This window comes from Micromys minutus, assembly GCF_963924665.1.
Source record: "Micromys minutus genome assembly, chromosome: X".
NCBI classification, from domain to species: domain Eukaryota; kingdom Metazoa; phylum Chordata; class Mammalia; order Rodentia; family Muridae; genus Micromys; species Micromys minutus.
In genome coordinates, this window is record NC_137970.1 from 89,585,185 (window position 1) to 89,611,066 (window position 25,882).

General features: G+C 39.6%; 1 protein-coding gene across 2 annotated transcripts in view; it reads right to left on the minus strand.

Moving 5' to 3' along the window:
* The window catches only part of KLHL13 (kelch like family member 13), a 108,396-nt gene extending 100,097 nt beyond the window's left edge, over positions 1-8,299 (minus strand). For both annotated transcript variants that reach the window (XM_080909921.1, XM_080909922.1), the window contains exons 1-2: positions 8,201-8,299; positions 4,852-4,963 (exon numbers count right to left, since the gene is read on the minus strand). The gene's annotated coding sequence lies outside the window, so the exon portion shown is untranslated. The remainder of the gene's footprint in view (positions 1-4,851; positions 4,964-8,200) is intronic.
* Positions 8,300-25,882: the final 17,583 nt, after the last annotated feature.

Genomic DNA, 25,882 nt, shown 5'->3' on the forward strand with positions numbered 1-25,882 from the left:
CAAATTTGGCTAGATAGAAGACTCACTGGTTAAAAGCACAAAATACTCTTCCAGAGGATGAAGATTCAATTCTAAGTACTCACATGGCAGCTCAAAATGACCTGTAACTGCAGTTACAAGAGATTCAATGCCACCTTCTAACCTCCCAAAGCCCTCTTCTGGCTGTTCCAATGCCCTGTTCTAGCCTCTGTAGGTACCAGATAGTAATTTGCATATGTCTATACACATAGGCAAATATACATAAAATAATAAGTCTCAAAAGATTTTTAAACTACAAAGGGGCTTATTTTCTGTCTCAAGGGGCACACTATAATGTTGCCACCCTGTTTATTCAGTACATATACCCTATTTTGAGGAAGCTGGAGTAGGTGAAAGAACAATAAATACAGATTCTGTGTCTTTACGTTAGACTGCAGAGCTCTCACCCTTTCTAATGCTGTGACTCCTTAATATAATTCTTCATGTCGTGGTTAACCCCCGCCATAAAATTATTTTCATTGCTTCTTTATAACTGTAATTTAGCTACTGTTATGAATCATAATGTGCTGGACCTAGGCCCTCTGTGCAATACGTAGCAGATGTGCAGTCCTAAACAACTGGAGCAGGGACTATTCCAAAAGCTGTTGCTTGTATGTGGCATATGTTCTTCTAGCTGAGCTGCCTTGTCTGGCCTCAGTGGGAGAGGATGTGCCTAGCCTCACAGAGACTTGGTGTGCTAGTGTTTGGAGGATACACAGGCCATACCCATCCTCTCAGAGGAGAAGGGGGAGGGAGGATGGGGTAAGGATTGTGGGAGGGACTGACCAGGAGGGGGCAGTGAGCAGGATGTAAAGTAAATAAGTTAATATAAGTAAATGAATGAATGAATGAATAATGTCTGAGATACACTGCGCATATTTCCTATATATTAGTTGATTGAATTGGCAGATTTCAATTGAAAGAACATTCCAGAAAAACATCCACTGTGGCATGAAATTATAAATAGCATCAATAAAACTGAAAGGACAAATAAAATATGTCATTAATGATTGTCAAATATAGATAAGAATGATCTTTTAAACTAGTTTCCTAATGTAAAATAATTTTAATAAAATGTGTAGTCTTCATTTGTCATGTTTTATAATTATACGATACCTCATATACATAGTTATCTGTCATATTGATCAGCACATATTTTGGTTATTAAGAAACAAATTCTCTTCTACTTTTTACTTTAGTTTTTTCCAACAATTTATTTTTATTAATTTTACATCCCAATCATAGCCCCTCCCTCTCTCAGTTCTATCCTTACAAATCCCTTCCCCTATCACTCCCTTCCTTTCTTTTCACATTACCTCAAGTTAGAATGAAATGGCTGCAAAGATATTAGGTGATAAATAAAGGTTCATGTAATATACACTACAGTCAGTTAGGACTTTGTTGCATGTTTTTAAATATTATTTAAAGATTAAAGAAAAAAATCAAATAATTATATTGAACACTCATGGTCCTATATAACTATGAATAGTTCTGGGCTAGGGATTATGTTTCAGTTGTTTGGGACATTACTTCTGCTTTTAATACAGATTCTTAATATGTATTATGAATTTAAGAAATGTTTATAAATTGCAACAATGAGTACAAAATCAGAATAAATACATCTTAACTGAATTCTGACCCCCACAAAGACTCCCTTGTTGTAGAAAAAAGTAGAATATTTAAATAACAAAAGAAACACAAAATATTCTATGAACATGGTCCTAGATGACTGAGCACAAAATACCAGTACTGACAGATCAGAGTTCTGGCAAATTTCAATTGTGTAACCCTGTTATAGTTGCTTTCTTCTGATATAAGGAGCAGACAGACAGCCCTCTCTATTGGGAGTTCTGTGAATAAATCGGCATGTATTTATATGGTAACAATTTAAATGGTAATCATTATGAGCAAAGTACTGAGAAGATGAAATAATTCATTTACCTCCCCAATCTCCACTGCCCAGAGCAACAGTTTACTATTAGTATGTGCAAAGCCCTGCTTTAAGGGCTTTACTATGAGGAGACAAGGTGTACAGTCCCTTATCTAAAAACCTCAATGCCAAATAGAATCCCAATTCTCAGAAATGTCCAGTCTTTCAGATAGGCAATAACCTGTATCACTCTATGTGATGTAATTCTCCACTAGCGCCTATAGTACTATTTCCTAAGCATATTAATAATGCCACAGTAAGTATGCAGTCTAACACTAAGGAAAAGAAAGACCTTAATATTTAAATGTTATATTTTTCCCCCACTTGAGTTTTAGCACCTAACTTATCAAATGAAAGTTTTAACTTTTACAACTTTGGAAATCTGAAATTTTCAAAGTAATCCTGAGTCTAGCCAATTCATTTAAACTTTAAAATATCGAAAGAGGTAAGTTTAGTTTTCCTTACTTTAATGATGAACAGAGGTGTATTTACAGTACTCTCTCGCTCCAAGGCCTCCAGCTACTAAGTATCCTAGATAGAATTAGAACCCAAGCTGCTTAGCTGCAGTGTTTATGTTCTCAAAGATTATTCTTCATAAATAAACTCTCCCTTTAGACTGTTTTAGAATACAAGAGAGATGTGTAAAAGGTAAAGAAGTATTAAATGATATGGTATGCAAATATAGCAGGAGAACTATCACAAGGCATTATTCATTATTAAGTAACTAGAACGGATAAATCTTGGTGCTTGGGATACCAACAACCAGCAAACAGATGAGGTCCAGGTCACCTTCACAGAAGCAGCAGCAAGTGTAGCGATGGTCAGGTACCAAGTCAGCTTAATGATGACACAATAGGGCAAGTTGATGGCTACTACTCACCTGATGTTTAAAATGTTCTTTGAACAGTGCTAAGATTTGAAATTACAGAAAAAAATCATTTTAAAAATGAATTATAAACACAAAAGTCCCATAGTAGGGAAAACCCTCGAAACCAAAAGAAATCCATATGAGAATAATAAATGTTAGCATTTCTTCTAGGCTCTGCCCTAGTTACCTGGCAAGTCAGTATAAAGGGGCTGTTTGTCCCCTCCTCTCTCTTACTCAATCATTCTCTTACCCTCTTATCTACTCCCATCTCTGTCCCTGCTCTCCCCACCCCCCTCCACTGCCGCCCTCTCTTTCCACGTGTTCATGGATGGCCTCTGGCCTCTGGCCTCTTCTCTGGAGAGCTCTCTCTCTCTCTCATTCTCTTACCCTCTTATCTGCTTCCATCTCTGTCCCTTCTCTCCCTATTCCCCTCCCCTCCCCCTTCTCTCCGAGTGTTCATGGCAGGCCTCTGGCTTCTGAGCAAGCTCTCTCTCTCTCTCTCTCTCTCTCTCTCTCTCTCTCCCTCCCTCCCTCCCTCCCTCCCCTCCCCATAACCTAAAGAAACTATTCTATACTATATCCATATGGTTAGTGCTTCACGGAGAAGAGATACCTCAGCATGGGCTCGCAAAGGCACTCCCTCCCCCCCCAACCCCTGCACCATACCATGCCTCTACTAAACATATCCCTGTCTTCCTTTTCTTAAAACACACACACACACACACACACACACACACACACACAACAATAGACCTGTTGGAAAAATCTGGGGAGTCAAGTCATGAAGGATCTGGGCTTGCTCAGTTAAGGAACCTACAGGAGGCGCTAGAGGACATTTTACAAGAAATGCTCCTGTAACAGAATTGACGCTCATTAGGATGTTAGTAATCACACTCCTATTTGTGACCAAAAAGAAAAGATTTTTTTAAAAAAAATATCGTTAAGACAACCCAAACTCAAAGCATAAAGGAACAGAGATAGGAAAATGTTATAGGGGCAACAGGTAAAAAAAGCATAAAAACATCTCTTAAAAGTCCAAATAATTTTTTTTAATTCCTTTGTGTACAAATGAAATTTCCAGCACTCCAAAAGAAATGTATTTCTAAGAAATTAACAAACCCCAGTCCTGGAAAAACAAATTCCTAAAATAGCGCAATAGTCTGTTGGAATCTGGCGGTGGGATTTTTGGTTTTGTGGCTTTTGCTTTGTTTCGAAACAACACCTCCGCCCTAGAACAGACATCTGCCTGTCTCTGCCTCCGCAGGGCTGTAATTATAGGCCTCCGCCACTAGGCCTCACTTGTTGACAACTCACCTTGCAGCACAGAGGACAGTTTGCTAGCGGCAAAAGGACTGCTTGGGACACACCCTAGAGTTTCTATGTCCCTGGTCCCTTATTTAAACAGACTAAAACTGACTCGCTTAGCTATTTAACAAGTTTTCAAAGTTTTTATTCTTGGGTATTAATGTAAATGATGGAACCAGGTATTAAACCGGGTTTTACGTCCTTTTTTTTTTTTTTTTTTTTTTTTTTTTTTTTTTTTTTTTTTAACAACTTCAAATTCCCTAATGGCTTTCCGGTCTTCCAACAATCAAATTCAAATTCTTTCCGAGGACTTCCAAATTCTATGTATCTATTATCTCTAACACTTTCTAGGTCCTCTCAGCACACCAACTTTCTGTTCGAGAATCCTATGTCTGAATGTTCACTGGAGACCATGTTCCCGGATTATTTTTAAAAAACAGAGCTTTACTATGTAGCTCTGGTTGCCTGGAACTAACTATGTAGACCAGGATGGCTTCAGACTCAAGGAGATCAGGCGCCCTGTCTCCAGACTGCGGAGATTAAAGATAAAGGCCTGTGTCGCCAGGCCAGGTGTGCTCCCAGAATTTAAGAAAGTAAACACATTTCACTCTTCTCTTTAGACTTTACTCCAACATCGCCCCTTCACTAAGAGGCTTCCAGAGACAGATACAGAATAGGAAATTCGAGTAGATCTAAAAGGGTAGATATATACGGGAATTAATTGACTTACGGAGTCGCGGCGACAGAGATGTCCCACGGCAGTGGCCTCCTACAGCAGTCCGAAAGCTGGATGCTCGTAGATGCTGGTGGTGGAGTTCAGTCCCGGTCTGACGGCCTCAGAACTAGGGAAAACAAGGGTGAGACTCAGTTTAAGGAAGGCCTAAAGCCTGAGAGCCTAAGGGGCCACTGGTTAAGAGTGGAGCCAAGGTCCAAAGCTCAAGGCAGCAAGGGACGAAGCGGCGCTCTCCACTCTCTTTTATCTGTTCTCTGCAGCCAATTGGATGGTGCCCACCCACTCTGAGGGCAGGTCTTCCCTACTTAGTCCACCCATAGTCAGACACTATTCTAGAACATTCTCTGCGACACGCCCAAAGCACTGTTTTACCTACTCTGTGGATATTTCTTAAGCCAGGTAAGCTAAAGAACATTAACCACAGGACACCACTGTGTGGAGCTAGGTGTTTTCGAGTTTTCTGTATTCTATGTATTTTCTTTATCGTTCTTTTTACTGACTTACAAGGTTTTATACTGTGGCTAATCTACAGAGCCCTGGAAGATGGGAGGCTTTCAACAGATTTTATGCCAAGAAATATTAACTTATTAAAAATCTCGTTGTTATAAATATTTGTAACTCTACTTTTGAAATTTTACTCTAGGCTGTTCATGTTTTCACACGGTTCCTATGCTTTTTTTAAAATGTGATTTCTACCGAGTTATCATTTTAGAGAAATAAACGAGAGAATGACACCAAAATCCAAGATGCTGAAAAGATACTAATAATATATGAAATATCACAAACCAAACGATTTGAACGTTTAATCTCATTTCAGGACTGCAAATCAAATTAATGAATACAATATAAACATAAAAGAAAAGGAAACTATGAGATGACATTGAAGTTAGATTTAGTACCATCCATCTGAGCTGGTTCTGTGGTACGTGATCCAGGCACTGAGATCAGAGGATCACATCTTCAAGGCCACCCTCCCTCAGCTACATACCAAATCTGAGGCCAGCATGGGCTGTGTGAGACCAACTTATAATTTTAAAGAAAAGGAAATATTCAGTATGGTAATCTCTAAGTATATCAAACAATCTTCAAATTTTGAAAATACAGAGAAAATGCTTATGGCTAACTTACAGTTTTCTTTATCTTCCAGGCAAAAATTAATAGCTTTTCATTATAAAGTCACATCAGTGGCAATGTCTCAAAGACAGGTTGCTCCAAAAATGAAAATGGTAGGCCCTTTCCCTGTCATCTCCCTTTTTTGTTTGTTTTTATTTTTTTGTGGGGGCCAGGGTTTCTCTGTGTAGCTGTGGCTGACCTGGAACTTGATCTGTAGACCAGGGTGGCCTCAAACTCACGGAGATCTGCCTGCGTCCATCTCCTGAGAGCTGGGATTAAAGGCAGCCACCACAACCACCACCCACCCTCCCGTCTTCCAGTTTTTAATAGAACTAAAGTGAACTCTAGAAATTCATTGGAAAAGGAAATGTTAGAGGCAAGTTACCTAACTAAAATAATTTATATCCTTTACTGCCCTTATGAAAATTACTTTCTTCAAAACATTAACTAAAAGCAATAGAACCACGACACACAGTTTCACATTTGCTTATAAAAACGGCAGCTTAAAAATACTGAGCATTTGAACTTCTTGCCTATCTAAAGATGCTATAATTTGATATTACATCAGAAACTCTTCTCACGGCCACACTACCAGACCTCAAAATTGCTACCAGGAGAGTGAAACGTAGTCACCATCTTTATTCTCAACTTGGTTGTTTCTGAGACTGCTGCCAATTAGTGAACTCTTGTGTCAATGGCAGCACCTGGTCATGCATTAGGCAAACAAATCTATCACTGTTAAGTGTAAGGACTTGTGGTTAAAGGAGCTAATATTTTTAGATATAACATGATGTCATAACTGTTTTAAATCATTTTTCTCAGCTTTCACGTTTGAGCACTAGATAAAGCCTATTTCTAAAAACACAGCTGCATACGTCATGCGCTCATTCACCGGTATCTGCCTCCACTTTCAGCTTCTCCATTCAATGTTCCTCACACTAATTACAGCGTGGAAATGAGCAAATGAAGCCCAGTGCAGGAACTAACATGGCAACTGCATGGGCAAGAAAGCGAAACGGCTCAAACTAGTGGGCTTGCTTTGGCTTGATTGTTTGATAAAGAATTATGAGGTTCTAAAATGTACCATACGAAACTGTGGCTTCTGTTTAAAAGGAAGGTCCCCTTCCAACAGAGGTAGTTTTAAACCCCAGGGCCTCTCAGTTCCCATTCAGTGTGCTTAATAATCAGTCTATAACTAATTTAGGTGACTTAATCCAAAATTCTAAGGTCATCCTCTAAGTACATTTAAATGATGAGCATCCTAATTTATAGATAAAGAAACGAAGCCAAGTTTACAAACCCCACCAGACCTCCTTCAGTCCAGCCTGCTTCACTGCCAGGAAGTTAGGGCTTTGAAAAAGTATTACATACAACCATACTTACACACAGTTTAAGTGACTGGGTTTTAGACGAGGCTATTAAAACCTAGAAAGAAATCTTAAAATTCCTCAACAGATGCTTATTAAATGGTATTTAATAAGGAAATTGTTCAATCTTTTTTTCTGTAAGCCATAGATAGGCTTAAACCCTGTAAGCTTCCAAGAAAACCAACTGTGATTTAAAAAAAAAAAAAAAGTCGAGAAATTCAGAGCTGAAGACATTCAGAACTAAGTTAAAAGCTCGGAGGGGGGGGGGGGTGAGTGTTCCTGGTTCCTGACTGGGGAGAAAGCAGCCAGCGGAGTCTCTCAAGTTAGGATTCTGAAAGCGGGATGGATCAGGAAGCACAAAGTAGAAAGTGTTAGAGGACAAGAGACAGTGAGGTTGACAGAGGAACCCCAGAGGATCGGGGAAGCGCTAAGGGAAACCAGAGAAGAAACTGGAGGGATGACAAAGAAGCACAGGAAAACTGAGTTCTGACTAGGAGCCTAGAGGTACCAAAGCTCTTGGTGAAGCCAAAGGGACCTCTGAGTGTAAAGCGTGGAGATAAGCCCGGTAGGCAAAGAACGAAGCGGGTTCCCCGCCTCGCCGTTCCGGTGCAGATCCCAACTCCTAGTGGCTCAGAAGGCTGGGAGGCTCGTGGAGCCCCCGTGACTTCAGGATCCTGCCTCACCTTGTTTGCCGAGTCCCTGCACCCAGCCGCTCCTCCGAGAGCAGCTGCGCTCAGAGGCCAAAGAGGGAGGCGCGCAGCGCAGCCCGGGTCCCCTCAGGCTGCGAGGCACAGGCACCCGCACCACTGCTCCCCCTGGTCACCCTAGCCACTTCGCCCAGTCTTCAGGCGTGGAAGATTGCTTACCCTAACCCGAACGCGGATCCAGTTATTTGCCAAAGTCCCTGTTCCAGGCTGCCTGGGAATGGGAGCTGAGCTGCTGCGGCCGCAGCGGCAGAGCCTCCGCCTGACCTCACCAGGGGGTGGGGGATAAGGGAGGGGACCCAGAGCCCAGCTGAGGAGGGGAGGGGACGGAGAATGGTGGGAGGGGAGCTTGTGGGCGGGAGAAACATGGCGGCAGGGGTGGCCCTGGCGGCGCCTGCGCGGAGGCTGGGGCTAGGACGGTGTGTGGGGTCCGAGTTGAACACTCGGCCGAAGAGAGGCAAGGCTGGTCCCCGGAAGCAGGATAACTGCCAAGTGGCTCTGGAGCCTCTGGAAGCAGGACTCTTGGGTGTGAGCCCACATGGCTTCTAGTGTCCAGGAGGCAGAAGTGAAAACTGTTAAGTTTCAAGGGACAGCAGTGCATAGACTTCTCCAAGGAAGTCACTAAGTACATCCTGCCAGCCATAACTTCAGCTTCTACAAAGTAATTCCAGAGACCAACCAAAGGGGATTTTGAGCAAGACGTGTCTAATCATCTCAGTGGGTCCCAAACACCAAAATAAATCTGATCCAGACTCATACACCTATTTGTTCATAACTCTTATAATGGTCTGGAATGAATAGTGGATGTCTATCTTCCTAATAGAATACAAAACATTAAGAAAGAGGAAGAACAACTCCAAACACAGCAGTTAACATTTTACTGAGTGTCTACTATTACCAGCACTGTGCGATGAAATCACTGTACTCTGGGAGCTACTCCATGAGGTACATAAAGATTAAGCACGTTGCCCAAGTTACTTCGACCTTGTAAATGGTAAATCAGAACCCAGAATGGCAAAGGCTGTGATTCTGGCACCCAAATTCTTCACCACTGTGCTATATACTACTTCTCTGCTGAGACAACTCTTCATTCTTTTCTAATCCCATTAACCTGGACCTCAACCAATAAAATTCAAAAAAAGTCAACTTAGCTTTCTCCCAGCCTGTTTTCCATCAATCGTTTGCCTTCCTGACAGCCGAAGTGTCAGGTGACCTTCTTGTATTTCTTCCTTCATCATTTCTATCTATCATTCTAGACTTCATCATTTCTACTTAAAGTTCTAGTCTCAGGTATGTAAGATAGCTCAGCAGTTAAGGCATCTGCTACCAAACTTGATAACCTGAGTTTGATGGTCGGAACTTATAGTCAGTCTCATGTGGTAGAGAGAACTAACTTTTTCATTATTATCATGACTATTATTATTATTATTAGTAGTAGTAATGGTAGTAGTATTGTATTTATTTACTTGCAATCTAGCTGTTGCCCCCTCTGGTCTTCCCTCCCACAGTTCTTCATCCCAATCCCCCTCCCCCCTGTCTCCAAGAGGATGCTCCCCCACCACCAGGCCTTCCCCCTTCCTGGGGCTTCAAGTCTCCGTGAGGAGTGTCTTTTCTCACTGAGGCCAAACCAGGAAAGTCCTCTGCTGTATATGTGTCAGGGGACAGGGTGGGGGGGTGTTCTGACTAGCTCCTATATGTTATCCCATTGGTGACTCAGTGTCTGGGAGTTTGCAGGGGTCCAGGTTAGTTGTCACTTCTGGTCTTCTTATGGGATTGTCCTCCTCTTCAGCTTCTTCCATCTGTCCCCTAATTCAATCATGGGGGTTACTGACTTCAGTCCAATGGTTGATTGTTTAACTATCTGAGTCTGTCTCAGTCAGCTGCTTGTTAGGCCTCTCAAAGGACATCCATGCTAGGCTTCCATCTGTAAGCACACCATAACACCCGTAATAGTGTCTCAGGCCTTGATGCCTCCCCATGAAATGGATCCCAAGTTGGGCCTGTCACTGGACCATCTTTCCCTCAGTATCTTCTCCATTTCTGTTCCTCTGGTTCTTTTAGACAAGTACAATGCCACTTGAGGCCTGTCTATCTATTGGAGGTGGGTTCTCAAAGTTCCCTCTCCCCAGTGTTGGGCATTCAAGATTACTCCCATTGAGGCCTGAGAATCTTTCACCTTCCAGGTCTCTGGTTACTTCCTAGAGGGTCTCCCCACCTCCCACCCCCTGAGGCTGCATATTTCCATTCATTCTGCTGGTCCTCTGGGCTTCTCTCCTGCCCTCACCCCTCCCTCATACCTGATCATTTTCTCCTTTTCCTCCTCCCACTTAGGTCCCCTCCCTCTGCTTCCCATGATTATTTTCCTCTCCCTTCTAAGTGAGAATGAAGCATCTTCTCTCATAAGTTGTCCTTTAACTTCCACCGTTGCTTTACAGTGTCATATGAGCACCTGCACTCTCACAAACATACAAATACACACACAATAATTTATTTATTTATCAATTTATTTATTTTTATTTCTAGTCCCTTCCTGAAAAAAATGCCAGAGCCTTCTTAGCAACCAATCTAATTCATCACTGTGGGACTTCCCCCTAGTTTTTGGGAAACTGTTGAGGCTAGGGACTATAATAATATGTGTTTCCCAATACTTCATTTTGCTATCAGTAAACTGTTCTGGGATCTGAAATCTCAATATTGCTGTCTTGGTATGTTACTTTCCACACAGTGAAATCCAAATAGTCATAGGTTTTAGGCAAATCGAGAAATAACCAGCTACTCAAAAGTTTCCTAGAACTAAAGAGGGCCCTACTAAAAACATGACAGCAACAAAATACAACTGTGATATGCATTATTTCTTTTGACCTATCAGTGGACTCAAACCAGTGCAGCAGGGCTGCATCCACTGGCTTTTCCTCTATGCTTATTCAAAGATTATTGTATATGTAACCACAAAGTTAATACCTATTAGAGAGACAGCACCTAATTTGCCAACACCTACAGTTACTGTAACCTCTTCCAGAAGTTCAGAGAGTACTGAAAGCCCAAAAAAAGACAAATGCATTTGATTTTTCTTATTCACCAATTTCAAGAAGCAATGCATTTGGTGACTGTATATAAAAGTTTTGACAATTTGTGAAAAATGAGGAAATGATAATCTTGTCAGTTGCTCTTAGCATCTCTGGTTAAGTTGACAAAGGAGAAGAATGAGCTCTCTGTGATAAAAATTAACCAACTTCTAGCATCCCGGAATATGGTGAAGGAAAACAATGAACTCAGTGATAAAACTGACTAACTCCAGATGCACATTAACAGTCTAAAGGTTTCTAAGTGTGCCCTGGAAGAGAACCTTTTCTTCAGAAACCACAGAGCTCAAGTTTCACAAAATCAGACAGAAGCCCTAATTATAAGGTTGGCCGAATTACAGTAAAAAATTTAAGTCTCAGCCTCAGAGCCGTTGGTGTTAAAGCAAGGGTATTAATTGGTAAAGAAAGAAATCGTGTAAGTAACTTGGGATGGAGATGTATACAAGAACCCTAATGAAGCTAAGAACTTTGAACCCTCAGAATCTCAAGGCTTTATCTCACCTAAGGAAGTAATCTCTCTACCCTCAGTAGAAGACTTGCTCCTCCCCTGGCCCTCTGACTTTTTAACCTTGAGTGAGAAAATTAAACTTTATTGTCTGCTAAATCAGCACTGACTATCTCTGAGGAGATGCCAGGCAAGACAATAAGGATGTCCCTCAGGGCCCACCATGAGTTGCCTCTAGATCTACCACCAGAATTAAGGCTAAACAGGCTGGGTGCCTGGGGGCGTGTAGAAAGTGTAGTCCTGAGGAAGTGAATTACAGTGCTAAAGAGCTTAATGAGGTTGCTAATTCATTCAAGCAGAACTTTGGGGAATATTTGTAACAATGAATTTTAAGGGTGTTGGTATAATGGTGGAAGGAACATAAAACTAGATCCATCCATCTGAGTTTGTTAATATGGACCCTCTGAGTGAAGAGTCTAGGTTTAATATGAAAGCTTGCATAGTTTTAAAATAGAAGGGAGGATGGTCAAATGTATTTGAAAGATTTGTTAAAACATTTGTTTAAAAATGGCCTATTGAGGAGTTAGAGATGTGTGAAATCCTTTGGCTAAATGTTGATGATTTTATGGCTCAAGGAAATTGCAATGCTAGAGTAGATGTGAGGTATAAAACCTAATATTTCGTAATGGAAAGCCCAGAAGACATGGCATTCACTAATCCTATAAGACACAAAATGGTTAGAACGGCATGAACATATCTGGTTTGGAGAGACTGATGATCAGTTGGGTAACTTAAATGCAGTGGGTTAGATTAGGACCTGAAGTAGTAGGGGCAAGGTCACAGCACTGAGTCACCAAAGACAAGGTGATCATAGTTCTCATAATGGGAGCAAAGACAAAGATAGTTTTATGGTGGCATGACTTGTATTTAGTTCTGGCTAATCAATCATGGTGTGTCCAGGCATGAAACAAATAAGAGGCCTACTATATTTTTGTTTGATTTGTATAAGTGAAAAATTTCTCAAATACGTGAAACACAGACTTCATTCGATCATGACAAAAGTAAATCTTACCCTGTGAATGAATTACAGACTTGAGCCAGTTTGCAGATCCAGAAGCTACTGAATGAAAGGACAGTTGGGTTTTCCTTTGTTCACACAGAAGTTTTATGTGGCTATCTTAAACAGATGTATTTTTGTAGGTAAAATTGGAAGTGATCCAAATATCCATCAATAAGTGATCAATACATTGACAATGTATACCCTTAAATACTACTCACCAAATAAAAGTGAACAGAGTATACAGTCAAGCACATAGTAACCTATGTGCATGAATCTCAAAATAATCATTCAGACACCATATAACAGAGTATACTGTGCTATTTTAATTATATAAAATTCTATGAAATTAAAATGCATCTATAGTGATAAGTGGTTGTAGCTCATCAAGTAGCAAAAAAGACAAAAGGATGCAAAAAAATGTTTGGTGATGACATGAATGTTCCTTACAGTTTTATAAAAACTGTTTTACATTGCACATATATGTCCATATTTAACCAAATTGTATGCTTGAAATATTTATGCCACTACCCAATGATTATACTACTGAGCAATCAGTCATGTACCTTTAAAATGTTTACTTTCTTTATTGTATCTTCTTTTTGTTGACAGTAGAAAGACAGCTATACAGTACATGCTCATGAGTGCTTTGAAATCTGGCACTGGGCACTGAAGGGACTATCATTTGTTTTACATATTAGCACATCACATAAGGCATATTTTATTCTTTAATCTTTTTTACAGTTCAGTAATTTCCCCCTCCCAGCCCACCCTCTGACTATTTTTTTTTTATTCCATACTTCCTCCCCAGTCACCAAGTGGTTGTTTCTATCCCTCTACCCCAACCCCACCAGACCTCCCACTCCCTGAAGCCTCAAGTCTCTAGAGGGTTAGGTGCATCTTCTCTCACTGAACCCAGACCAGGCAGTCCTTTGCTGTCTATGTGTTGGGGACCTCATATCAGCTGCTGTATACTGCCTGGTTGGTGGCTCAGTGTCTGAGAGATCTCAGGGTTCCAGGTTAGTTGAAACTACTGGTCTTCCTGTGGGATCACCCTCCTCCTCAACTTCTTTCAGCCTTTGCCTAATTCAACATGGGTCCCCAACTTCAGTCCATTCGTTAGGGTTAAGTATGTGCATCTGTCATTGTTAGCTGCTTCTTGGGCCTCTTGGAGGGCAGACATGTTAGGCTCCTGCCTGTAAGTACACCATAGCATCAGTAATTGTGTCTGGCCTTGGAACCTCCCTTTAACCTGGATTCCAGTTTGGGCCTGTCACTTTTCCTCAGTCCAGTCTTCATTTTTGCCCTGCAGTTCTTTTATACAGGAACAATTTTGCCTCAGAATTTTTGACTGTGGGGTGGCAACCCCATCCACTTGATGTCCTGTCTTTCTAATGGAAGTGGCACATAAGTTATTTTGTTATACTGTTACAGATTAGGATTTTACACATTTCAGAATGATGAAAAAGTTAGTCAAAAATTTTTGGATTATATCTACCTTATGAAGAGACTAGCCAGAATAAAGCTATGATATTTTGTGTGTGCTTATGAAAAGGGTTTTGTACATGTGCGCGAGTGTGCATTCCAGGTGGTAGATACACACACATTTTTGCCAGTAATAAAAGAAAAGTTGTGTTAGATATTAATCCAATCCTCATCACTCAATATCTTCACCACTCAAGACCTCATATCTCTTTTTTGCACATCTGTAGAATTTTTAGAATAAATATCATCTAATGAGATTCTTCTGCAGGTCAAATACTTTATTCTACTTCACCAGACACAGCGGAACACACCTGTAGTCCCAGTTTCTCATCAGACTATAGTAGGAGGATCACTTCAACACCAAAATTTCAATTTCATACAAATATTCAATCCCTTTTCTTTAAAGTTCAGGTTAACAATTGGTTGTATTTCAGAGCGCATATGAATGTGTCTAGAAGGATAAGTCTGATGACTACTTCTTTCATCAAAGCACTACATACCCGTGCAGGCATTTCTTTCTTTTTCTTTTTTATTCTGCTTTCTTTTATTTGTATTTTTATTTGAAACAGGGTCTCACTATATAGCCCTGGCTTTGCAGAGACTGGCTGTGTAAACCTGCCTGGCCTCAAACTCTGAGGTCTGCCTGCCTCTACCTCCTTGTTTCTGGGCTTAAACTACTGCCCAGCTTTGCAGGAATTTCTTCTTATAAGTCTACCTATCCTCACTACATCATCAGCTTCTTAGGCCAGGGATGATGATTTGCTTGAGCTCTGGCAAAATGTGTTAAATAGATTGACAAACTGTGTCCACGGGGATCAGGAACCCCTATTCTAAACAAAGTAGACTCCTCTCAAAAGAATACTGCTACAAAAATGAATAAACATCCAAAGTCTCTTCTTGTTTATTTCTAGCATTTAAAACAAGGCTACTTTACAAAAGCTCCCAGAAAACTGTTTAACTCTACTAGTCAAAAAGATATACAAAGTTGGAATGTACCATTATACAATATCTCCTTTAGGATCAACTCAGAACATTGTTTTACTTCTTTCTGCGCCATGCTAGTGATGGAATCAGGACTTTTGTGCATGCATGGCAAGCCTGGCACCACTGGCACCTAACTTCTAAGTTTTGTTAAATACTTCCATTTACACTATCCCATCCTGGCAAGTAAGCTCTGTTAACCACTAATTGATTTGCACAAATCATTTACCTCCGTTGACTCTTTCCTAATCCATAAATTAAAGCAAGGTAACATTCATTACTCATCTTTTCACAGTACAGTTGTGACAGTGAGTTAGTAGAGACTTAAAGTGCTATTATTGAATTACAGGGTCTTTCATTCATTCATTAATAGACTAAAGATCAAACGCAGAGTCCTGTGCTAGTCAAGCGGTCTACCACTGAGCTACACATGAACAGCCATTCTGCAAGGTACTTTTGAGGGTTTGTCTGGCTTAATTCTTGGCAATTCCATAGAAACTGTGTTTATGAGCTGCCTGAATTTTAGATTTTTATTCTAACTTTCTTTTGATTTAATACTACATTTCATTCCCATGGTATTGCCTAGAGATTCCAGGAAGAAAGTAAACAGGGGAGTGCTTTATTAAAACAGTAGGCCTAGATTTATGACCATAATGTTGTTATGGATCTGACTCTTAAAATTGTGTGATACTTGAAAATCTCTGGATCAGGGTTGTTTGTTCAGTGTGCCATCCTCAGCTCAGTATCTATTGCACCTACAGATGATGACCTATTTCAATAACCAGTTCTATGAAAAGTCAAACATTCTCTAACCAACAATAATGACTCCATATGGTCACTTAAATGCACAGAACTTGCTATCTTTCTCTTCTGACCGGCCTTAGCCTTTGTTTACACACACAAAAATAAAGACTAGATCAGCACTAACAAGAATAAATATGTGAACCACAAACATCAGCTCCAAGGTAACTTTCTAGTAGATATATGTTTAAAGATAAGAGGGCTGGGATGTAGCTCAAGTCATAGCGTGCCTGCTAAACATAATCGAAATCTTAAGATAAACTCTCACTGCTGCAAAGTAAATAAATGGTTAGGGCTTCATATGTTAAAAAAATTAAACTTCAAAAATTAAAAGATCCTAGAATTAGGCTAATCAAAGTAGTGAAAACTTATAAAACAAAAAATTTAAGACTTCTAATAAAGAAATTTAAGAAGATATCATAAGATGAAAACACTTGTGAATATAGCCATACTACCAAAAGGAACTTACAGATTAAATATAGTTGTCATCAAAATTCTGACACAATTCTTCTTAAAACATTGAAAACACAATTTTGAAAGTTATATGGTGGATATCTGCCCAAACACTGCAGCCTTTGTGCTCCCGAGGAGGTCTGCAGTGACCAAGGACACTGGCATGAATTTTGCCCAAATATCCATGCTGCCTAGGATAACCACACAGACCAGCAGACTCGGGACCTATTGCCCTACCCCAACCTCTGAGCTCCACCTCCTTTTGTCCCGCTTTCCCAGCTGGGGTAGACCAGTGACTTGATGTCCACCCAAACACTACAGCCTGCAGCCTCCCAAGAGATCCACACAGTAACCAAGGGCACAGGAGGTCTGAAGTAACTAGAGACACAAGAGGCCTACACTAACCAGAGAAAGCACTGCTTGATTCCAAGAATACCAGTTCTAACTCAGGTCACAGAGTTCGACCTGCTTCCATGGAGGCTAGTTCTAGTCAAAGACACACCCAGGGCAGTTAACAGAGAAAACCAGATGGCCAGAGGCAAGCACAACATCATAAATGACAGAACTCAATGCAATTTATCACCATCTGAAACCAGTACTTTCACCACAGCAAGCCTTGGCTAACCTAAAACACGTGAAAAAGCAGATAATAAAGTAAAATCCCATCTCATGAAGATGAAATAGGCCTTTCTTATAAAGAATTTCTTTAAAAACAGGAAAACTCAATCAAGGAGGTGAAGGAATTGAACAGAAGCGTTCAAGAAATAAACATGAAAATAGAAACACTTAATAAAATGCAAAGGAAGACAACTCTGGAAATAGACAACTTAGGAAAGAGAACAGGAGCTACAGATGCAAGCATCACCAACAGAATATGAGAAAAAGAAGAAAGACTCTCAGGCATCAAAGATACCATAGAAAATATCAATGCATAAGTCAAAGAAAATAAAAACTATAAAAAAGTTCTTAACCCACAATATCAAGGAAATTTGGGGCAAAATGAAAAGATCAAACCTAAGAATAATAGGAATAGAAGAGGGTGAAGAATCCCAGCTCAAAGGGCCAGAAAACATCTTCAAGGAAATGATAGAAGAAAACTTCCTTAACCTAAAGAAAGAGACAGCCAAGATATACAAGAAGCCTATAGAACATCTAATATATTTGACCAGAAAAGAAAATCCTCTCCTCACATATTAATCAAAACAATAAATGCACAGAACAAAGAAATAACATTAAAAGCCATAAGTGAAACAGGCCATATAACATATAAAGGCAGACCTATCTGAATTACACCAGATGTCTCAACAAAGATTCTAAAAGCCAGAAAATCCTAGACAAATGTCATCCAGACCACAAGAGTACATAAATGCCAGCCCAGGATACTTTACCCAGCAAAACTCTCAATCATCATGGATGGAGAAAGCAAGATATTTCATAACAAAACTAAATGTAAATAATATCATTCTACTAATCTAGCCCTACAGAGGACACTGGAACAAACCTCCAACAAAAGGAGGGTAGCTACACCCAAGGAAATACAAGAAACTAAACAGTTCGCAACAAACAATAAAGAAAAGAATCATACATATATAACAGTGCTTCAAACCAAGAAAAAAAACAGGAAGTAACACTCATTTGTCTTTAATATCTCTCAACATCAATGGATCAATTCCCCTAATAAAAAGACACAGGCTAACAGACTGGATATGTAAACAGGATCCAGCATTTCGCTGCATACAAAAAACACACCTCGGTGACAAAGATTGACACTACCTAAGAGTAAAATTCTGGAAAAAAGTTTTCCAAGCAAATGGGTTCAAGAAACAGCCCGGGCTTGCCATTCTAATATCCAATAAAACAGACATCCAACCAAAAGTTATCAAGTGAGATGGGGAAGAACACTTTGTATTCATCAAAGAAAAAAATCCACGAAGAGGAAGACTCAATCTGTGCCCCAAATGCATGGGCAACCATATTCATAAAAGAAACCTTATGAAAGCTCAAAACACACATTGAACCCCACACAATAATTGTGGGAGACTTCAACACTATTCTTACCAATGGACATATCACTGAAACAAAAACTAAGTAGAGACACAGTGAAACTGATAAAAGTTATGATCCAAATGGATTTAACAGATATATACAGACCACTTCACCCAAAAAACATATACCTTTTTTTAGCATCTCATAGTAACTTTTACAAAACTGACCATATAATCAGTCACAAAAACAAGCCTCAACTGACACAAGAAGATTGACATAAGGCCACTATGAACATAGTGGAACACCGGCCCCTGTGACATGGTAGGGCATCTTTTAGGTATATGTTCAGGAGTAGTATAGCTGGGTCCTTAGGTAAATCTGTTTCCAATTCTATGAGGAACCTACAAATTGATTTCCAGAGTGGTTGTACCAGTCTGAAATACCACCAGCAATGGAAGAGTGTTCCTCTTTCTCTACATCCTCTTTAACATGTGATGTTACCTGAGGTTTTGATCCTAGTTATTCTGACTCCTGTAAGGTGGAATCTCCAGGTCATTTTGATTTGCATTTCTCTGATCATTAAGGACTTTAAACATTTCTTTAGGTGCTTCTCAGCCATTCAAGATTCCTCTGTTGTGAATTCTTAATTTAGTTCTATACCCCAGTTTTTGTTTTTTTTTTTTTTTTTAAATTGGGTTGCTTGGTTTTTTTGGTGGTTAGCTTCTTGAATTCTTTATTTTGGATATTAGCCCTCTCTCAGATGTGGGGTTAGTGAAGATTTATCAATTCTTGATCTAAGAGCATGATCCATTGGAGTTCTATTTAGGAAATTTCTCCAAATGGGAGCCTGGCATGGCTGTCCTCTGAAAGCCCCCACCAGCAGATGACAGAGAGAAGATACTTAACCCAACTATTGTATTGAAGTTGGGAACCCCTATGGAAGAGTTAGGGGAAGAATTGAAGGAACTGAAGGGGATGACAGCCCCATAGGAGGCAAACAATGTTAACTAACCTGAACCCCAGGGAGCTCCCAGAGACTGAGACATCAACCAGGGAGCGTATATGGTCTGATCTGAGGTGCCCAGCACATATATAGCAGAGGACTGCCTGCTTTAGCCTCAGTGGGAAGATGAGAAGTCAGAGAAACTTAAAGCCCCAGGGAAGGGGGAGGCCTGGTGACAAGGAGGCAAGGCGGCAGGAGAAATGGGATGAGGAAATGTGGGAGGGAGGACTGAAGAGAGTCAATGGCTGGAATGTAAATAAGTAAAATAATATTTAAAAGTTGTATGGTAGCACAAAAGATTACAGATAGCAAAATAATCCCAAATAAAAACACCAAGGTATTATCATTCCTGATTTCACATTATATTCCAGAGCCATAGCAACAAAAACAGCATGATACTGGCCCATAACAGACATGTTGATCAGTGGAGTAGAACTGAGGATCTAGAAATACACAACTGCAACAACATGATTTTTGACAAAGATATTCATACACACACACACACACACACACACACACACACATACACAACTTTAACAAATGGTGTTAAGAAAACTTGATATCTACATGTATGCAGACAAGTGAACCTTGGTCTGTATCTCTCACCATGCACACAAAGCAATTTCAAATGATCCAAAGATTCCAATGTAAGACCTGAAACTCTGAAAATTCTAGAATAGAGATACTGGATACTACTGGAGATAATCATATTGAGTAAATTCAACAAGCCTCAAAGTGATAAGTATGGTTTTTCTATGGGGTTCCTAGATTTCATATATAGATATTAAATTATGACTTAAAAGTAGAAGTGAAACTGTTTGTGCTGCTAAGGGAAGGAAAACTACTAACTAGGGAAGTGAGGGGTATGGAAAGGGAAGAAGTTCAGGGGAAATATGCTCAGTGTATACTATATACTTCTAGGAATACTTTTCTAAAACTAAAAGTTGACAGTTAAAAATCAGTTAAATGCAGTACATATTCTTATTGTTCTCCCTTCTACACAGAAGTATGCTCTGAATCAGAGGAGCTGAAATGGCTTCCCTGTACTTCCACAGCTATTATGAGACAGAGATGGGTTCTCATCCTGAGCAGGGTGGCTTCTAACTCTATATCACATGACATTGGTGAAGATACTCTGGTTTCACTCAGCAAACTATCTATGTGTGATACATTTGAAAACAACTGCAGCACATTCGGTTTCAGACATAAAACAATTAGATATTCATACACATATTTGTAAACAATTAGATATTCATCCACATATTTGTTAACATATTTCTCATCTGGTGGAACTTTCTTGAAAAGCCAAATTATATGAGTGGAGAGCATATGATTTTGAGTGGAAAAGTCCTGGAGAACAATCTAACACCTCCATCCTATAGGTGAAGACCTCTAGTTGAAGACTGAGTAGTAGGACAGGCTTTTAATTATCAGCTAATTCTTTCAGTGTTTATTGAGTACTTCCTATGTGTTCTAGATGGTGTAGATGCAAAGGTGTGCATTTAACTACCATATATTATAGTATGAGGAGTTTAATAATCAAACAATAATGCAACAGGTTTATTTCAGGTGATGCTATTGCTGCAAAGAGAAGACGCAGATAGTTTATAAAGAAGAGAATAGAGAGCAAATGATCTATGGTGGGAGAAACTACTTCAGAACAGGTGCTCCAGAAAGACTTCCTCAGAAGCAAAAATTTAAAGAGAAACCTGAATGATGAGAATCCATCCATTCAAACAGATACCAGAGAGAAAAAGTCACTTAAGAAATCATAAGTCAAAATCCCCCAAGTGGTAATTCAGTGAAGTAACGTAATGCAGCAGCAACCATTACAGATTACAATTACATCCATTGTGGGCAGAGGATGCAGAGCATGCATATCTTGACAGTAACCAACAGTTCTCTAATTGGGCTTAAGGCCGGCCTAATAAAAAGGAAATCGTGTCTGGCACTGGAAAGTAGCCAACAACCCAAGGCTAGAGAGTTCATAGATCACAGAGGTGAACATACAACCATCACTTTACTAAACAAACCGAATTCTTAACTGCATTCTCAATATTTATCCTAATAACCACAGTTAACTGTAGCTTTTACACATCAACAAAGAAACTTCTCTTTTCAACAAATGGAGACCATCACAGAAAAAATAAAACCACAACTGATGAAAACTCAGCAAATGACTATATATTGCTTGCTGATCACCAACTGATAAATCTACAACACAATTCCTGCACCTAAAGATCGGGAAGCCTCAAAGAAGAGAGGGAGAAGAAAGAATCTAAAAGTGTGAGGACCAAAATAAAGTGTTTTAAGAGAGCAAGATGGAAGCCACCAGGTACTTCATGACCAAGTCTCAAAACTTGAGTTCTCATATGTGCCCTACATCCTACTAGTTACACAGGCCATCCCTACTTAATGTGTGAAGGAGTATCACAAGGATAGAAATACAGAACCAGAGATCACTGACAGACACCAGAGGTTAGCTTCTCCTAAAGAATCTTATAAGCCCTTAGGGATCCTTTACCCAGACACTTTCACTGTAGCTACTCCTAGCCACCTAAAGCCCCAAGATGCATCGTATTTCAGTAATCTAAAGACAATGACTTACAAGTAATGGTGGAACAGAGGGTGAATGTTGTCTATTCCAAGAACAATGTCTGTAGCTAAGTAACTAGAAAAGATAATCTTTTGAGAAAGGAGACATGGGCTGCTCCTAAGGTCCAAGGACAGAGAATACAAACACAAGTGTGTACCTTGGCATATCAGTAACTTCTCCTTTTACAATCACTGAGGAAAATCTAGCATCCAGTTCAGTCCTGGTTGTGTGGGTCATCTGTTACTATTTCACTCCAAAATGAATCTCAAGAACTGAGACCCATGAGTTCCAGCCAGTGAGGATCTCGTCCTGCTACCCTGAGACCATGTTCCGAATATAAGGTATTTAAAAAATGTATACTAACACGAGGCTCTTAGGTGAGCCCCAATTTAATCTAATTAGTGTCTCTGGAAGAGATCAGACACATAAAGATAAAGAAACCAGGGACACAAACAGGAAAGCCCCTGGGAGGGCACAGGAAGAAATGGTTGTATGCAGGCCAGGAAGAAAGGCCATCCTTTCTGACATTTAGTCTTGAATTCCAGCACCAAAATTATGGGGGGAAAATGTGTTGGTTACGCAAAACACTTCTGTCGTAGTTACATAATAATATCCCTAATAATCAAAACTGCCTTCTGAACTGATTTTGGGATACTGACTTCTTAGTTAACTTCTAACCTCTACTGTTTAAATGTGATGTGAAGAGCCAGAAAAAGATCTTTCTCACAGTCTAAGGGAAGAGACATGTTGAACTTTTCTGACCAGCTGAGAAGGACAGCCTTGCTCTGAAGCCATAAAACTAATGAGTCCAGAGATTCTGTTTACACACCAGGTTCCTTCCATGGGTTTCCTGATGGGCCCCAGACATCCTGTAATCATCCACATGCAGTTTCCACACGTACAGAAACTTAGGGTCATAGCCCCTGACCTGAGCATCTTCTTGCTAGATGCAAAGCCTCTTCTGGAATGATTCTTACACCTTCTTTTATTCCAAGAATACCAACAACTAAAGTACAAGAGGTCCTGACAGCTGTCCAAGGGCCATTCAGAGGACTTTGATCTTGTGCTTTGTGCCTTTCAGACCTTCTGACATTTTCTTTAGTTCTCAGCACACATGAGTCAAACTTGAGCTAGAGATTTCTGAAAACAATAGAACATGCTCAACCACCACATCTAGGGGCTCTGAGTTGGCAACCAACTTTACTCAATCCATAGCAGGGTAATCTCTAGGCAGGAGTATAGTGGGGAGAGCAAATTACACAGGCATAGGATGTGTGGTTCTTTTGCAGCAGGATGATTCTCTCTGTTCACAACCTTGGTCAGAGAAACTTTTTTTTGTGTGTGTGCAGTGAGTATTGCTTAATATAGATACTCACTGGCAATCAAAGTTCTGAGAATAAGTGTCCTGAGTGCTCAACCATATATGGGCCATCAATGTGGACAACAAAGACATAATAAACATCACAGAAGAATAGGGGGAACAATTGGTGAGGAGAGCGGTTTTCAGATATTCCATTGCTGTTGCATCCACCAACTCACATTATCTTTGATTGGCAGCATAATATCAACCCATCAAAATGTACAACATGAATAGAGGAGGGGCTCCAGTGGCCCAAACCTAAGAACAAATAGGAATTTTATGGCTACTGAGGGATAGATGTCTTTGGAGATATAACCAGTGGTAGGCTGTCCTTGCCTAGTGGATGTTCTCAAAACCATTCTCACTTGGTCCGCATAAATTGCACTAGTGGAGGAGGAGGGACATTAAGTCAGGAGTGATACTAGGAGTTCAGTGCTAGGTGGAGTTGGAGGGAAGTAATACTGGGTGGAAAGATCAAAATATACTGTATATATTATGGAATTTTCAAAGAATAAAGGTATTTTTAAACAATAAAACAAAATGGAGTTTACTCTAAAGATGTCAAGATATACTATTTTTCTATTTTCCATTGTCCTTGTGGGCAGAATCAAAAGGGAAGAAAGGTAGAGAACAATAAAATACTTTAGAAGAAAGTACAGCATAAACTATTGATATCCTTTTGTATGATGAAATTCAGACAAATATTTTATTAGACATTTTATTAGTCAGGGATCTTCTAAAGTTGAGCCAAAAATTAAGTGCACACATGTAACGAAATAACTGGAGTGATATGCATAAAAGCAGGACAGTTCAATTTTCATTCACAGTTGTAAAGGCTGAAGTTTGGGGTAGGCTGGCATGTTGATTTTCAGCCTTTGGAAAAGAGTTATGTCCCAAGAGAAGTTCATGGGAGACAAATCTACTGACATCATGATAAGTTGTAAACAAAAGAGAATACGAGGCTGGGCTGAAGAGAAGGAGCTGAGGTTCCCAACACACTCATTAATGCCTTGCTTTTAGTAGCCTTACTTCCTAACACAATGTTGTACTTCTTAAGGGTTCTATCACCTACTAATATTATTGAGGGTTCTGCTTTTCTCCACCGTTCTCCAACACTATTCTTCTAACCCTTTAACCGCCTCAGAGAAGAAAGGGAGGGGAGTTGTGAGGAAGAATTGTGGGAGGGGCTGACCATGAGGGAGGCAGTGAGCAGGATGTAAAGTGAATGTGTAAAAGAAATACATTAGAGATAGAAAGACAGAGACAGAGACAGAGACAGAGACAGAGAGAAAGAGAGAGAAAGACAGAGAGAGAAGGATAGTGGTAATTTAGACTACTTCTTGCTGATTAGGGACATAAAATTCCTTAGGGGAAGTTTGTTCTTCACCTTCAGGATGTCTAATTTCTTCTTCTTGTTTCTTCTTTCCATATTACTACTTAAGGAATCACCACCAGCAACAGTAGCACCAGCACCAGCACCACCACAGACCAACAATGATTAACAATGACCAACAACAACCCAACCACCATCCCAACATAACTGCAGGCTTGCAGCATTTACATAACCTCTGAAGAGTTCCCAGAATTCCAACGATCGATCACACAACCACAGGTACTATCTGCAACTGGCAAAAATCATGCCTCTGCTAGAGCATAAGGCAAATCATAGGCAGCTGCTGCAGACAGTTCAAGGCAGTCTCACAACCGCATACCTTGGATTAAAACTAGAGTACATTCGTATTTCTGTGTTTTTAAAGAAGTCAAAAATCTCTCTATAAACTTGAAAGAATGTCACTGGTATTTTGGTACGAATTGCAATTAATCTGTGCATAGTTTTGCCTCAGCTAGTAGGGACATATCAACAATGTTCTTCTAAATCATGAGAATGAATTCCATTTATTTGTATGTTCTCCTAAATTTTGTGAGTGCTTTATACTTTTGAATATATAGCAATGAATACATATTTTTATTTATTGTACTTTTATATACATTATATATTTATATATGTCTATATATATTTCTTTTTTATCTAGGTATTCTCTTCAAATTATTGTTAATATGATTATTTTCTTGGTCTCTGCATTAGAAAAGTCATAATTGCCTTAATAACTTCTCCTAAGTGCTATATGTTTATCTTGTATACTACAAATTACTGGGCCTTTCAGTTTTAATAGTTTGCTATTCAGTTTATTTTTTGGAATCTTGAGGGTTTTGTAGATATGAAATCCTCCTATCTGCAAACACTGAGAGTTTCACTTTCTCATTTTCAATTTGTATGCCCTTCTTTTAATTCTTTTGACTATTTGCTCTAGCTAGGACTCCCTTCTCAAAGTTGAATAAAAATAGAATTGTGTATACATGGCCTTTTCCAGATCTTAGAGTAAACACACTGCTATAGTAACCAGAAAAACATAATGTTGGCATTAAAATAAACATATAGGCAATGAAGTTGAGAGTGAACTAAGAAATAAATGTACATATTTACAGACATTTCTTAAGATAAGAAGATAGAGCATATTGCTGGGAAATTTGGATAACCAAATTCAGAAAAATCAAATTAAATCTCATTCTCCCAACAGTCACAAAACTCAACA